Source organism: Tiliqua scincoides, chromosome 1 (genome assembly GCF_035046505.1).
Source record: "Tiliqua scincoides isolate rTilSci1 chromosome 1, rTilSci1.hap2, whole genome shotgun sequence".
NCBI lineage: Eukaryota > Metazoa > Chordata > Lepidosauria > Squamata > Scincidae > Tiliqua > Tiliqua scincoides.
In genome coordinates, this window is record NC_089821.1 from 185,580,972 (window position 1) to 185,594,899 (window position 13,928).

At 42.1% G+C, this 13,928-nt stretch overlaps 1 pseudogene; it reads left to right on the forward strand.

The window, feature by feature from the left end:
* Nucleotides 1-9,717: 9,717 nt before the first annotated feature.
* LOC136637752 (5S ribosomal RNA) lies at nucleotides 9,718-9,834 on the forward strand (annotated as a pseudogene).
* Nucleotides 9,835-13,928: the final 4,094 nt, after the last annotated feature.

Consider the following 13,928-nt stretch of genomic DNA (forward strand, 5'->3'; position numbering starts at 1 on the left):
CGATTTGGCATAGCCAAAGCACGTTTATGGGAGATTTCAGTACATAGAGCAATTTTAGGACTCGCACCAAAACTGTAATCATTGCCATGTGTGCAAAATCATACACTGTGACGATGGGAACCATGTTAACAACCTAGATTGTTAGACAACCAGATGGCATTACTTACAGATCGGAACAACATCCCTGCCTGAAAAGTTATTTCTGATTCCCAGCCTGCTTTTGATTATTCTTGCTGCTGCAGCTTCAAATTGAGGTCTTTAGGCTTCATTTGTATTTAACAGCACTTTTGGAAACAGTGATCACAGGTGGATTCAGTTTAACAAACAAGCTAACACTTTTTCCACACAGTTCCTCTTCAGAAACTCAAAATACCTCTAGTCAGAATGTGAAGCCTTCCCATTTTCCCCAAAAGATATTACCCATGTATGCATAATACACCCCTCCTATGTGTCAGGTATTTTTTTTCCCACTTAAGACCTGTCTGAGGCAAAGTGGAGCTTTCATTAACAGGACCTCCTTAGGAGGAGGGCTCCAACTACAACCTACTTTTTCATATGTCCTCTCAAGGGGATCTTGAAGGGCTGGATGTGGTGGTTTTGGCCTTACCAGCAGATCTACTCCTGAGAAAGTGTTATAGTCTTCTGTTTGATGGATCAGACTGGAGCCTTTCTTTTCTGGTATCTTTAAAGGAATGGTCTTGAACCCTTTTCATGCAACAACCCCCCAAAATAAATAATGAAACTGGGGACTTAATGTAAATCCTGACCCCCTCCTGGGACCTGATCCGCCCATCCCCCACCCCTGCCCGCCTCGTTGTCTTATATCAAGATTATATCAAGAACTCAGCTTTGATAAGGCAGTAGCATTATTGGACTGGATCCAAGGTCTCTATTGCATAGGTTTTGAAAAGTTGCTGCAAGCTCCTAAATGAGGCTGTGCAATTCCTCTGGGGTCGCAACCCACAGGTTGAAGAACACTGCTTTAGGGGATACTCCCATACAACTTCCATGCCATGGTCTGAAGGTACATAAGAACATAGCTGGTGACTGGAGTATCACAGTAAAACCTTCTAAGCATCCTGTGCTAGTACAGTATACACTTCATGCATTCAGACCTGGCAAATAACAGAGACTGATTACTGACCAATTTAGAAAGACCATTTTAAAAACATGATTTATATTACAGTACTGTATGTCATAATGGTATACACATAATGGTATCTGTGCAGTCCTTACTAATAATTCCCAATAATCCCCTTCACCTGCTGCTTCTGAAATAATAAGATTACATTTTTGTAAACTCTTGTGATGTGAGATTGGTTTCCAAACTATTGCAGAGTTGCTTAAATCACTATTCACCTGGTTTCTAATTTGTGCTTGGGGTAGGCTAATGTGGAACAACTTGAAACCTTAAATGGATTTAATTTTTATCCCTTCCACCGAATGTTGTGGGATGAAAAATTGTCCCTAGTAAAACATTTTCCAGAAATTTTTCTGCTGCTACAGTTTTCTGTGGAAAATGTCCCATGTCTAGAAATGCATTGTTTCATAAAATTAATGAGTAAGATAATACCAGTAAAATTAAAACTGCCCAAAGTTGTAATTAATGATTTTCAGTTATCTCTGGAACCCATTAGAGCATACATTATATCATAAACAGGCACTCACTGCTCTTTGAGTACGCTCAAATGAGGGTCTCACCCATTTTTTCAGTACCTTTTTGGTATTTTTCTTAAACCTGATCTATCTTAGGGCGCAATCCTAACTTGCGCTGGAACAGGCAAGCCAGGAGGCTTGCACTGTATCCAGTGCAGGATTGTGGCCAGCAGCAGCTTAGCCAGAGGCAAGGGGAAACGTTTCCCCTTACCCCTGGGTAAGGGCTGCTGGCCCCAATGGGTCTCCTAGGACTCCACCTCCTGAGGTGGCACAAGTCTGAGGAGAGCGGAGCGGCTTGAAGCTGCTCCATTCTCCCCGGGAATGGGGATTGGGATCCGGCACAACTGCCGCATCCCAACCCCGCATCCTGCTCCCTGCCTGCCCGCCCCTGAGGCCGCCCATTGCCCTCCCTCCCCCAGCCCAGGAACACCTCCCTCCCCCCTCCTCCCCGCCCTCCATGCCTACCTTTTGTCCTTGCATCGGCTCATCCAAGCTGATTTAAGGAGCTCGGGAGAAGCTGGCGCGGAGGCTTCCATTAGCCTCCGGAGGCCAGTGCTTCTTGGAGTGCCGGCCTGGCTTCCTCCGGAGGAGGTGCAAACATGCTTTACAGCACGTTTGTGACCATCCCAGGCAGGCCCAAGAAACTTGGGCCAGCATAGGGCGCAGTTAGGATTGCTCCCTTAATGTGGTTTCTTATTGGCTGTAGCAATTCTCACAAGATCAGGGTACCCATGCATATTTAGGGAAACAGATCTGCATAACCATCTTAAAGCATAATCTTCAGCATAATCTTAAAGCATAATCTTCATAATCCTCAACTTTCTGCCTTCATGGTAATGAGCTTGAAGAACAGGTTGGGCTGCTGTGGACATCCAGGCCTCAGTAGAGTGTCTGTTTCCATCCATGTGGCATTCCCCTTGAGCTGTTTGGAGCTTGTAAGGCAGTGGTTCCTAACCTTTAGGAGCCTGAGGACCACTGAGACAAAAATTACAATTGGCATGGACCACATGCAACCAGTGCCTCCAAGAGGAATTTCATCAGGGCGTACAATGTTTCTTTGGGGCCTGTTCCAAAAGGGGGAGGAGAGAGGTGAAACAGAGTGGGGGTGGCAACAGGGGTGGGCAAAACAGGGCGGGGGGGGGGAAGGTGGCAAAAGCAGAAAAAGTCTTTGGAGCCCAGGTGTACATTGTTTCCCAATGTGGAGCCCAGGTCTACTTGCCCACACCTGTGTTGGCAGTTAGATACAGTAATACAGAAAACCAAACACACTCCAAAGTCTCTAAAATTTGTTGTAAATCTTGAAAATCATTGCAGAAAATTAGATCATCATATTTAGGCTCACACTAGAATAGAAAGTGTCCTGGGTGTACCAAAACATACTTTTGCAGCAGCTGTAGTTCCACAGCTGTGACCTTTTCACACTCTTTCATGGTAAGCAGAGCCACAAGGCAAAGTTACTGTAGTAGGCAGTTTCCTCCCAAATTTGACAGTGTTCAGGAGAGTCATGTATGCATTCCTTGGCCCAGTACATATGGCTTGTGGCAGCCACAGCCACCATGCACCTAACATTCCACGTGGGCAGTAAATCCGAGTGAGATCGGAATATTTCTGGGGGCCCTCCTTTGGTTCTTGGGTCCCCTTTTGACCCTGGGCCCAGGTACAAATTACCCCCTGTACCCTCTCTGCATGCAACCACCACCACTTCATACAAAAAAATGCTATTAAATTTGTGATGATTAGAGAAGATTTATTAGAGATTTATTATTTATAGTGAATATTTGTGGGTTGCTGCTTTTGTTGCTGACTGTGGGCAGTTCATTCTCTGCCCTCTCTGGTGGCCCATGGGGAAGCCCGCTGGAAGTGATCAAAGGCAATCTTTTTTTCCTGAGACTTCAGGGACCACTTGTCAGGGTCTCGCAGAACACCTGTGGTTCCCGGACCACAGGTTGGGAACCAATGTTGTAAAGGGATAGAAGCCAACTCCAGAAGAAGACATGGCAGTTCCACTGCTCCTGTTTCTCTGTCTCTGTGGTCTCGGCAGACGGCTCAACAAGCATCAAATGTTTCAAACAACAGGCAAGACTGCTGAGGGCTCATTTGCTAGCCCATGAATTGAACTTTTTACTTAGCCAAATCCTCAATCTGTTCTTAGCACTGTTGAAAAGGACACCCTAAGTGGCTACCTGATTGATTGTACGGCCATCACAGGAGAGCCACACAAGGCTTTTCTCCAAGAATGAGAGAGAGAACAAGGAATGAAACAGACATCTACACAGTAGTCACTCTTTTTTTTTAAGTGGGAAGAGATGAAGCACTTGAAGAATAGTTTTAAATCTTGTGAAAGCAGCTTCACACCTCTTCAGACTCCTGGTGTGAATGTTTATTATTAGTCTTCATTATTGTTTTTTAAAGACTTGTTCCTGCATACGAGTGCTTTATTCTTTCTCAGTTGATTCGAAATCAAACAACGCAACAAAAAGGGCTGTTTAGAAATCTTTTAAGAACAAGGCTCTTTCCTGAGAGAGAGTGAGAGAGGGTGTTTTTTTTTTAAAAAAAAAGCACACATGAAAGTATGAGTCACCCAAGCAGATTATACATGGGAAAGACAATAATCTGATGTAACAGAAACATTTACAAGCCTCGTAACCCTCCTTTCCTCCCCGCTAAGCTTTAAAAAGCCATGTAAGGCCAAGGATCAAAGCAATGAAGTTGCAGAATGCTCCTTGCTGAAACAATAACAAACCCAACTTCCTCAGACGTCAATGGGGCAGGTTTACCGAAGGGATCTATTATTATTATTATTATCATTATCATTATTATTATTATTATTTTGCAACCACTGAAGGAGGACTACTATAATCACATGCATCACAGATTGAAAGTTGAGCTCTAATGCCACCATGTCTTATCACTGCAATAATGCAAAACATGATTACCGGGTCACTGGAAATATCTGGAGCAGAACGCCTGGGCTGAAGAGGATTAAGGAGGCTGTGGCACAGTCCAGGAGCACATAGTTAGTTAATGCTGACCAGAAACAATCAAATTAGTAGGCTGTGAAATTCTGGCCTTAGATAGAACTATGATCATACAACAGGTGAGCTTTTGTCCTCTTTGTATGTCATAGCTCAGGAATACAACACATCCAATTTTCTGACCCAAACCATAAAAGAGCCAGACTAGAGCGCTTAAGGCCCTATAATGTCCCTTATTTTACCTGCCATAGGCAAGGAAACACATAACATTGCAACATTAGTAAATTGTACAAGATATTAGAAAGCACTTGTAATGTGACACACATTCTGTGTGTAGACACACAGTTTCAGGTTTTAGCAGCAACTGCCTGTTTATCCTAACATTTGTTTAGTTTGGTTTCCAAATATCCCTTGGAGCCACATTTTGATCAGGTGACCCCTGTGTGTCTTTTAAAACAGATCATTTTGGCTTACATATTTGTGGGTCTAGTTCAGTTCCACCTGCACCTCTTGCACATAGATGCGATGCAGGTGACAGCAAAGGATTGACTTGCTTGTGCAAATGGGTCTTGTTACTATATTGGATATACATTTGGCCCAGCTGTTTTATTCCATCTGCTTTGTTTCTGCTGTTGTGCAATTCCTGCCCATTTCTGATTTTAAGAATGCTTTTGTAATATGTACCTTAATTACTTGTTTTAATCTTTTCAAAAAATCTTTATTAGCCACTTTGAAGTCTGGGTGAAAGGCAAAGCCTCAGTGTCTTAATCAGTCCCCAAGGAGCAAAACAAGTTAGTCTTACACTAAAAGTCTTGTGGTTAATTTCAGTCTAACAGTCAATCCATGGATTGACACTTCAGTGAAATGTACGTTTCTCAACTTCCTGGTTTAACCAGCTTTTGGCCACCATCTTATTTAACTTAGGTCTGGAGAAGTGGTCTTTTAGAGCTATGATGAGATGCAAACTGCCAGCCACTGAGCTGTGTGGATCTGCTATTAACCTGGGCTTGTGAATTCATTACAAGTGCTCAGAGAGTAATAATAGCTGTTAACCAAAGATGAGCGATTTGACAGATTTTTGTTCCTTAAGGGACTGTTAACATGATCACTGGTCAAGTGAGGCCCAGTGAGGTCTTTGATTTAATTAGTTAGCTCAGAATCTTTTTGTTCATAAGAAAATTGGTGTATGTTTACAGGGCCCAGTTCTGTACTGAATGGGACGGCCTGTCCCATGCACCTATTTTAAGGGGCCAAGGACAGATATAAAGTATATTATGATCTGATATCTGCTTTGGAGGCTAATGACCAAAACAGACATGATGCAGCAGAATGGGGATGGGAAGTAACATTTCCTTCTATAAAACACCATGGGGAGGGGCACCAGATTTTGAGGAGGCCATGTTTAATTCTTTCTTCCATGCCACCTTTACCCCTCAGAGCTGCTATTAGACTGTAGGAGGTAAGTCTGTATTGTGCTTGTGCTTTGTTTTCTGCTTCAGTCTAATGGCAGCCTTGGATCTGGGTCTGATTTTGATTAGGAAAGTGTCACAGAGGAAAAGGGTTAAGCACCCTTGCTCAGCACCTTTGCTCCATTCCAATTTGGAGACTCCTGCAGCTGTGTTAAATGAAAAAAGAAAATGCCGGGGGCAGTGATTATGGATCGCCAGTGTCACATTTGCTTCAGCACTAAGACAATAGTATGGACATTGGTGTCCGTGTCCAGAATACCATTTCACAATTCAAGTTCTAACACCTGATAAACTTTACACCCATGTCTACAGGGTACTTGTTGGAGTAAAAATTTAAAACAGATGGTAATGCTACACCTGAAGCGAGGCCTCTTGACTTCTGTGCTTTTCTAGTTTTATTCATGGATAACCACTCTTGATTTCACCCCAAGCTCTGATCTGTTTACACAGTCAAAGGAAACAAAGGTTGGGTTGCCAGTGAGCAAGATCAGGAGATTTTGCTGTATCTCATGTGAATCCCAGGGTAAATAATTATGTAAATGCCAAGGAAACATTATCTCTGGTAACCAGCATAATGTCATATATAAACATATTTCCATATATGCTAAAAAAAGAGGCAGGGACAGGAAATTCAAGTGACTTTCACTTCCTTTTCTGAAGCTAGGCCTGTACATCTCCAAGGCAAGCACATGTGTGTTCTCCAGATGTGGAAATAGCATGTGCATCTCCTCGTGGGGGTGGGTGGGGGAGGGATAGATAACTTCTGTTTCGGACATTACAAACACGTATTGGAAAAGGAGTCCACTTGCATTTCTGCTCCTCTGGGTTATTTAGAATATCTGAAACCTCCTGTAAATTACCTATGAATAATTCAAGAGGCACTGAGGTCTAAACCCCCTGTGTTTGTTTGAGAAAGAGTTGCTTTCAGTGTGACAATTCTGTGCTCCTTGTTTCTGAATATCTTGATTGAAACGTAAGAAAATCTTCCATTTAAGATGATATTTCAGGTGTTTCCAATGTTCACTTGTGTTCCATTGAGCTTAGAGACTGGAATGTAAGGTGGTCACCTTCAATTCCACACCTTGTAAACAGTAAAGTCTTTGTACCGTTTCATACATTACTCTTTCAGAATTAGGCTCTGTGCACCCATTCTTGCCTTTGATCTTTCAGCTCAACGTTGGTCCGAGGAGGGGATTGGGGTAGAAATTCAACAGGCAAAGCTTCCCAAATCATTTACTAGAGATGCACTTGATGAAAGTCTGCCTGGTGCATCCTTGGAAGTCACAATACTTTCCCAAAATGTTACACACTACAATAAATGTCTAGGCATATCTGGTAGAATTAAGACACTACTTCCAGCATGTCTGAATGCACAAGTACAACTACTCAGACCTAAGCAGGAATGTCCTGTACTACAAAGTCATCATCCACTCCAGTCAGCAGCGCCTTGCATCTTCTCACAGGAATCTTTGTACTCTGCATGAGATATGCAGAGTTTTACAATATTTGGGGTCCATACGTTCCTGTTGAAGTTCTGACTGTGTTAGACTCCAACGTTAAAGATGCTTTGACCGAACACTTCTTTGATGGTGGTACTATATAAGTTTGTAGTGCAGAAATGCCCAACACTCATGGTCCAATCCTATCCCAGTTTACATGGTGGAGAGACACCAGACAGCCAGAGAGAGGTAAGAAAAATATCTTTTACTTACCTCTCTGGAGGTTTGCCTGATGGCCAATAAGTCTATTCAGACCTACACTAACTATATATTGTGTGCACACACACACACAGCAGTAGACAACCCACCACTGAATAAATCATAAGACAATATTGCTATCAAATCAATGTCAGCAAAATTAGAGAGGCATTAACGCCCCATGATAGTTTCATGAAAACTAACATGAAAAACCACAACAAACTAACAGGAAAAGATGCACCACAAACAAAACCTCGCCATGCCTTTCTAAGTAAACTGCGTATCAAACTGTAAAAAAATATTGCTTAATAAGGCAGAACGCTATCCTCACCACCTGAAACTTCTCAGAATAAACACTGCTTGCGGGGAGTTGCCCCAAAACATTGAACTGCTGTGTTCCAGCTTCAGTTACAGTGACGTGAGTCTTTTTCTATGGGTGTGGCTCATTTTGGGGATGAAGGGTGAAAACCTGAAATGTGGGACCCATTTAGTCCTTTGGCATTTAGTCCTGTTTGTGATGAGTGCCATGCCCATGAACCAGGACCTCTGAGAGGAATTTTATCAGGGGGTACAAAGTTTCTTTTGGGCCCCTTTGCAAAGGGAGAGGGTGAAACAGAGCGGGGGAGGGTGGCACAGGTGAGCAAAAATAGGGGCAGGAAGGGGCAAAACAGGGTGGGGGGAGGTTAGAGACAGCTGGAAAAGTCTTTGGAGCTCAGGTCTACTCACCCATGTGACATCAGTGGTGTCCCCAGCATCAAGTGCAGGCAACAAGTCTGAGTAGATAGGAAAACGTTAGATCCTGGGAAATTTCTGGGCTCCTGGGCCAGGGTACAAATTACCCCCTTTACCCCTCTCTCCTCGGCCCTGCCATGAACCACTCCCAACAAAGCAGTGATCCATATCAGTGTTTGGGTCTGCACAGGTCTACTTTGCTGCCTCAGTTCTAAGATCTGCAGCTGGCACAGCTAGGGCAGAAGAAGAAGGGACAAAAATACCCGGAGACAAGGGGGTGGAAGTAAATTGGCAGCATCCGCTCTCCAGTGTTGAACTTGGACACCTGGCTCAACTGCTGCAGCTTCTTGAGACACAGAAATGTCCATTATGCAATGAAAGGAGTGGCAAGGGGGAGGGATATTCAGGAACATAGGTAGATGATCCCCGTTTCGGTGCCAGGAGAGGGCAGGCAGCAGGCGTTCCTGGGGGTGGGCAAGCAGGGCCAGGAGCCGGCAGTTATGCCAGATCCTGACCCCATTCTCATGCAACTGAGGGCAGTCCTGGGCTGCTCAGATTTGTGCCACTTTGTCAGGTGGCACAGATCCAAACAGATCCATTGGGGCCACTGCAGTGCAACATGGGGTCAGGGGAAAAGTTTTCCCTGTGCTGCTTTTGGTCCCAAACTTGTGCTGGATGCAGTGTAGCCCACTAGCTTGCCTGTTTCCAGCACAAGTTAGGATTGTGCCCTTTGTTTTTTAATTGTAGTGTTTGGTTGCTGTTTCATTTGCAGATTTTTGCTGTGTGCAAAAAACCAAGTTCTGTATTTTCATTTTCATTTTGTATCAGTTTAATTTCCACAAGTCTGTTTGAAGCTTGAAGATTTCATTTTTATTTACTTTATTTGGAGCTGACCCCATCTTACCCCATCTTTCTTACACCCACATATAGGTTTGGGGCTTGTGAGGCTACTTTTGGGGGGTCTTTAAGTATAGGCTTGTTTTGGCTGTAGCTTCAGTAGTTTATTAGAAACTGAACTGCCAAATCAATAGCCACCACAGTACCCTAAATTATTTATTTATTTATTTATTTTTTCCTTCGCGTGTTTGAGACTTGTATACAGAAGTCTCTTCCCTTTGCTTTATCAGAATTAAATTATTGGAATCTAATTTCCATTATTTGAATTGAAAATCTGCTCTCTACTGATTTGGCAGCAACTGTTACCCTGCATATGCCTGATCATGTCTGATCTCAGAAGCTAAGCAGGGTTAGGTCTGGTTAGTACTTGGATGGGAGACCGTTTGGGAATACCGGGTGCTGTAGGCTTATACCATAGTCTTTCAAGACTGAAGGTTGCCAACCAACCACTGATACAAGCCCCCCCACCCCATTTTTTCACATTTTCCAGAATTTTGGGAGTTTCTGTATTTTACTGAATACAGTAAACACTATAAATATTTTACTGAATATTTTACTAAATAATATACTGAATATTTTACTGAATAAAGTGTCTTTTATTCAGTATTCAGTAAGAGTCTTTTATTCGGTACTCTTTATTTGAAAACGCACCTTCTCTGCCCCCCTTCCTAGTACAGCAATCTATGTATTTCTTGTTTCTTGTATTTGGGAGCCGCATAGGTATCTTTTTTCCTTGCCTGTAGTTTTAAAACTTTCTACTCACCGTTGGTTTTTAGATAGCAGTCAGGCTGTGTCTGTATGCCAGTTTTTAATCTCCTTCCAGCTTTCTGCCTGAAGTTTGGCAGGAATGGTGTGGGGAAGGAGGAAGGGCCCAGAATGCTTGAACATTTCATGGAGAATGGCTGTACTCAACCAAGGTGTAGCTGAAAGTGGAGGTGTTTCCTCTTTGAAATCTGTGGGAAGAAAAAGGAACAGATCTGTGGATGAAAGGGAGTGATTTTCATGATGGCACAAGACATCATTCTCATAACTGAACACAGACACATACAAGATCTCTAGCATTGACAGAGGCAGAAAATGAAGTTATTTTTCCTCTACATCTTTCAGATAATAAGATGAAGCAGCTGGCTGTAATATGTCAATAATTTCATATACCTGCTCAGTACATTTATACATCAGGAATGCCATCACCATCACTTCACACTACAGGGTAAACTGCTTTTGTTTTTGTTTTTAACAATTTCCTGTGTTAAGCATTAACCTAACCCATATGTCTTCTGACTCGGACACAGATCAGGTAAATGGGTGAAGAGTGAGCTTTATTCCAGTACAGTACAGGTATAAGCAAAACCTATGCAACTAGATTGAATTTATCTGCAGCTTAGCAAAACTTAGTAAGCTGATGTAACTGAATGGCTGACAGCAGAATCCTATGCATGAATATTCAGAAGTAAGCCCCACTAATTTCAATAAAAATTATTAGGTCAGCGTGCAAATGATTGCAGCCTAAGACACTGAGCTACAGTGGCGTAGTGAAAGGGGACATAGCACTAAGTCTTGCAGGGATCCTTATGCACAGTGCAAGGAGCCCCTCCGTTTTCAAGCCATTCTAGGTGGGGGGGGGTGCAAAACGGAGGCATATGCCTCCAGAGAGGAGGATGCTCCCTGCAAGACTTGCAGCCTAAGCCTATGCATGTCTACTCAGAAGTAAGTCTTATGAAAGTCAATGGGGCTTACTCCCAGGAAAATGGATAGAATTGGGCTGTTAGTGCTTTGCTCCCCTCTAACTACGCCACTGCTGAGCTACAATTCAGGACTTTCCTGGGTTTGAATCCTCTGCCACAAACTTACTAGATAGCCTTAGGCAAGCTCCCTAGCTGCACTATGGGGATATTAATATTGACTTGCCTTGCAAAGTTGTTGGTGGGATTAAATCTAGCTAATATATGTGCTGTGCTTTGGGACTCACAAAGCCCTCTACAAATGCAGAGAGGCCGTAGCTCAGTTGCATAGCAGCTGCTTTGTGTGCAGAAGGTCCGAGGTTCAATTCCTGACATCTCCAGGCAGATGGAGAAAAATTTCAGTTTGAAACCCTGCAGAACAGCTGCCCTTCTATGCCAAAACTACTGAGTCAAATGAACCAACAGTTGGGGTCAGTGTAAGGGTCAGTGTAAGGCAGCTCCTTATGTGATTGTGGTAATGAACTGGACTCCAAAAGTCACAGTAGGATCATACCAGAACAACAACTGAAGCATCTCCTTCAGTTCAGTCACCTGTATATCTTTGAGTACAGTACAAAAGGAGGACATGTAACGAAGACTTCCCGGCACAGATCTGTGAACAGCTTTCGCAGTTTGTATATTTTGGTTTCTTTCTTACACCAGGTTTTTTCCTTACCTGTCAGACCTCCCTTTTTCCTATAAATTAAACACAGCATTCTTTTAATTTTAAATTTTACTTTTATGCACATGGTTTGTTCTATTCAAATCATGATTTTAAACTTAATTTTATAGGATTATATAGTATAGAACATATTAATTGTACTTTTCAAACAATTACATCTTTTTGCTTTACATGTATCATGTCTTCTGCCTTTCTTATTTAATTGAGATTTGTTTTCTTGCATGTTTGAAAAACCTTTTCCCAAACTTTTCAAAATGGTTTAAAAATTCTCATGGTCTCCTCCTTCTTCCTTTAAAACTTCAATCATGGCCCTCAATTCTGGTTTGAGTTCTTCTAATGCCTTTTTCATTTTAGTATTTAAAGCAGAGTGATGGATCATATCAGAGGTTGATAGATCATGACTTTCTTATGGTGTTCAACCTCAGTTTTATGTCTGTAGTCCCTCATGTGACCCTGTGAACTGAGGAAAGAGGCCCCTTTGAAAGTGGTGGGCTCTCTTATGCTTCCTGAGGAGAGAGCACCTGCCCCTCTTCACCTCAGCATAGCATCTCTTCCAGTGTCTCTTTTATGCTAAAGACTCTTTTATGTCTTATTTTTTTTTTAAATTGCAAGGTCCCTTGGGAAGAAAGCTTCTCATATTTTATTCTTTGCTTTGAGAACATTTTTTTTGTTAGAAGTGTTATATAAATATCCAAAATCATAACTAGCATATCATTTAGCTTTGCCTTCACTCCTTCATTCATTTCCATTCAAAGTGCAGCCTATCTTTTTGTGTGTGCTGTGTTCTTGAATCACATTTTATTTTTGGTTCTTCTTACCAGTAATATTTTACACATTCTTCCTAAAATTCAAGTAATACATGGTTTGGTCTGACAGCAAAGTTTTTTTTCCTTTCTCCTTTGTTTCTGGACTTTCATACTCAACTGGATGTATATTAAATGAGGGATGTTATCCTCATTAAATAAGGGACATTACCCTCACTTTTCTACATGCAACATGTTGAAATTTTTTTTTTGCCTCATTTCCTGTGTTTTCATTGTTTTCTGCTTTCTCTGCTGCCTTAGAGCTTTTGACATCATTTTTAGTTTTAATCTGTAAAGAATACATAATTTAATTGTCTTTCTAAAGTGAAGCCAGTGACAAACTAATTTCTTCTTCTTTCTCTTTTGCTTGCCAAACTTGTCCTTTGTTCCAGGTGTCTCTAAAGCAAATCACAACTATCTTCTATTTGATTTCTCTTCGTTTTCTAGGCATTCCCTTTCTGCCACATTTCTCTTCCTGAAGTGGATATGTGAACTAATGTTGTCATGTTGTATGGAAGCCAAACCCCCAATTTAAGGTCTGTTAGATACAACACAACAGTGCTTAATTGAGAAAGAGCCAAAACTGAAAGTGACAGATCTTTGTCCAACAACAGTGTATCAAAAATACAGTCCTCAGCACCGTTTCTTGGGAATAACATACACAGGAACTGATTTCCAAGTAAGTATGAGAAGGGGCTGCTATTGGGGTGGACAAGGATGGGGAAAGGGGACACTTGTTTCATTTGAGCCTCAGGCTACTGTTATCTGTGGTTGGATTTATATTTATCAAGCTTGCCTTGTTTCTGTTCATCCTCCTTTATCTTCTTCCTGTCACAAACATGTTACTCTTTTCCCCTTTGTGTTTTGCCCCCATCTCACCTCTTCTTACCTGCATCCTCCCTCACTGCTCTTTCTCCTGTTTGTGAACAGTATGCCTTGAGTTGCTTCTCCCATTCCTTCCACATTATTAACTCATTCTTGGCAAAGTTTTATATGCCTGCATCCTGTGGGGGGTTGCTTTTCTCATCTGATTTGTTCACATAAAGCTGTACTTCAGATACAAATTTTGGGACATTATAGCTACACAGATATGCACGGTTACTTGAGACCAAGTTCCATTTGACACATACAAGGCTGAAATTTTTACTTTTAACTTTATGTTTTTCTCCTCATGTTTTCCAAGTTTGATAGTAGTACAAAAGGTTTCACAGTAAGTGGGTGCTCTTTTGTTCATTCTTTGTCAGTTTAACTCTTTAAAAAGTTGTTCTGCACTTTCCACACTCCCTAATTCAATGG